Genomic DNA, 2,500 nt, shown 5'->3' on the forward strand with positions numbered 1-2,500 from the left:
GCTGCTGGTCAGGCATCTCTGCTTTGGCAGGCAGATGTGGTGTAGCGTGTATGGATTTGTCCGAACGCAGTGACGCCTCCTTGAGAAACTGAACCCAACCGCACTGGAAACTTAATTCCATGGTCTTGATTAAGGAGAAGCCAGTGATGAAAGGCTTTTTTTGTGTTTTTGTTCGAGGGGGAGGTGGTGGGGGGGGTGGGGGGTGGTTGTGGATGGGCGGTGGGTTGAGCTGGGTCTGATGAGGTCTTGGCTCCAACTTTTGAACATAACAGACATTTGGGCCCCGTTTGAAGTTCCGTCAACACAAGGGTTGGGGAAATAGCCTGACAGAAATGAGTTTCATTAGTCCGTATTGTGGTGGACAAAAAAAAAAAAAGAAAAAAAAAGCGCAAACAACAATGTTGTTTCTGTTGTTGTTGTTGTTTGAAAAAAGAGTAGATAGGGAACTGTGTTGTAGCGATAGAATCTTCATGCGGGCTCAGTGGTGAGCTTGTTTTTGATAAGAAATTTGATGATTTGCTCATGTATTCCATTGTGTAGTTTATTGTTTTGCGCATGTCTGACAGTGAATGTCTTGTCTATACGTGTGTGTGTGTGTGTGTGTGTGTGTGTTAATGATGAATCAGACTTGAGAACAGCGTCTTGTGATCTGAACGGCGCTTGATGTTAATGAGAAGTCTACACTCATGTATTCACTCGTGTATTATATATATATATATATATATATATATATATATATATATATATATATATATATGTATGTGTGTGTGTGTGTGTGTGTGTGTGTCTGTGTGTCTGTGTGTCTGTGTCTGTGCGCGCGCGCGTGCGTGCGTGCGTGTGTGTGTGTGTTCATATTTATTTCTTTTGACTGCGATGTGTTTTTTTTAATGACTGGGCTGCAAGTAAGCTTATGTGCGAGTGATTGAGTGAGTGAACGAATAAATGAATGAATGAATGAATGAACGAATGAAATTTATTCGTTATAGGCCAAGGACCCCTAAACGAAGGAAAGTGAGCGTGTGTGCATGCATGTATATGACTAGCGTCTTGATCAGAACACATTCCCTGGAATCGTGTTGGTGTTTCTTAGGTGATCAAGTCCCTCGTCATTTGTCTGGTCATCTTTATCGTCTCGTCCCGATGACCAGGCTCTGTCTCTCTCTGTCTCTCTGTCTCTCTCTCTCTCTCTCTCTCTCTCTCTGTGTCTGTCTATCTCTCTCTCTCTGTCTCTCTGTGTCTACGTGTCTGTGTGTGTGTGTGTGTGTGTGTGTGTGTGTGTGTGTGTGTGTGTGTGTGTGTGTGTGTGTGTGTGTGTGTGTGTGTGTGTGTGTGTGTGTGTGTGTGTCTCTCTCTGTTTCTCTCTCTGTGTGTCTCTCTCTGTGTGTCTCTCTGTGTCTCTCTCTCTCTGTCTCTCTCTGTGTGTCTCTGTGTGTGTCTCTCTCTCTGTCTCTCTCTCTCTCTGTCTCTCTGTCTGTGTCTCTCTCTGTGTCTCTCTCTATGTGTCTCTCTCTCTGTCTCTCTCTCTCTCTGTCTCTCTGTGTCTACGTGTGTGTGTGTGTGTGTGTGTGTGTGTGTGTGTCTGTCTCTCTGTCTGTCTCTCTCTCTCTCTGTGTCTCTGTGTGTCTCTCTCTGTCACTCTCTCTGTCTCTTTTTCTCTGTCTCTCTGTCTGTCTCTCTCTCTGTGTCTGTGTCTCTGTCTGTCTCTGTCTCTCTCTCTGTCTCTCTCTCTCTCTCTCTCGTCTTGTTCAGACAGTACTTGCTTATGTCATCCACTAAGGAACACGTTAGTAAACAGCTAGCAGTTTGCCTGTACAAAGCCTTAAAGATTAGAAATACATATATGCAGTTGAGTGTGTGCTAGTTTTCCGCTTTTTTTGTTGTTGTTGTTGTTATTCTGTGTGAAATAGACTAAATGCAGATCATGACTGGGTTTTTTTTCTTCTCATTTTTAGGTTACAATTGTGTTATGTTACATATCTGAATATATTACCTCTGTAATGTTTGTTTACACCACCCCTTCATGAGGGGCCATGGCCTATATTGAATAAAACATCCGTATCCATATCCGTACCGGTATCCGTACCACGCCCCCCCCCCCCCCCCCTCTCTCTCTCTCTCTCCCCTCCTCCTCCTCCTCTTTTCCCCCAGTCTGCTCTTTTCTATTTCTTTTTCTTTACTTTCTTTCATCTATTCTCTATTTCTGTCTGTCGTATGTTGTGTCCATCTTCATTCCTGCCTCATTCGTTTTACTTGGGCAAAAACCCTTTTGTGCATATTGGCATGTGTGCGTCTTTGTTTTTTGTTTTTTTGTTTTTTGTTTGTTTGTTCTTTCTGAACAGCTTTCATTTATAGTCTTCGTTTTTTGTTTTTGTTTTTTCTTCAATTTGTGTGTGTGTGTGTGTGTGTGTGTGTGTGTGTGTGTGTGTGTGGTGTGGGTGTGTGGGTGTGTGGGTGGGTGGGTGGGGGCGGGGGTTGTTTCTTTTTTTGTTATTGCTGTGTT

This window comes from Babylonia areolata, chromosome 13 (genome assembly GCF_041734735.1).
Source record: "Babylonia areolata isolate BAREFJ2019XMU chromosome 13, ASM4173473v1, whole genome shotgun sequence".
Classification (NCBI taxonomy): domain Eukaryota; kingdom Metazoa; phylum Mollusca; class Gastropoda; order Neogastropoda; family Buccinidae; genus Babylonia; species Babylonia areolata.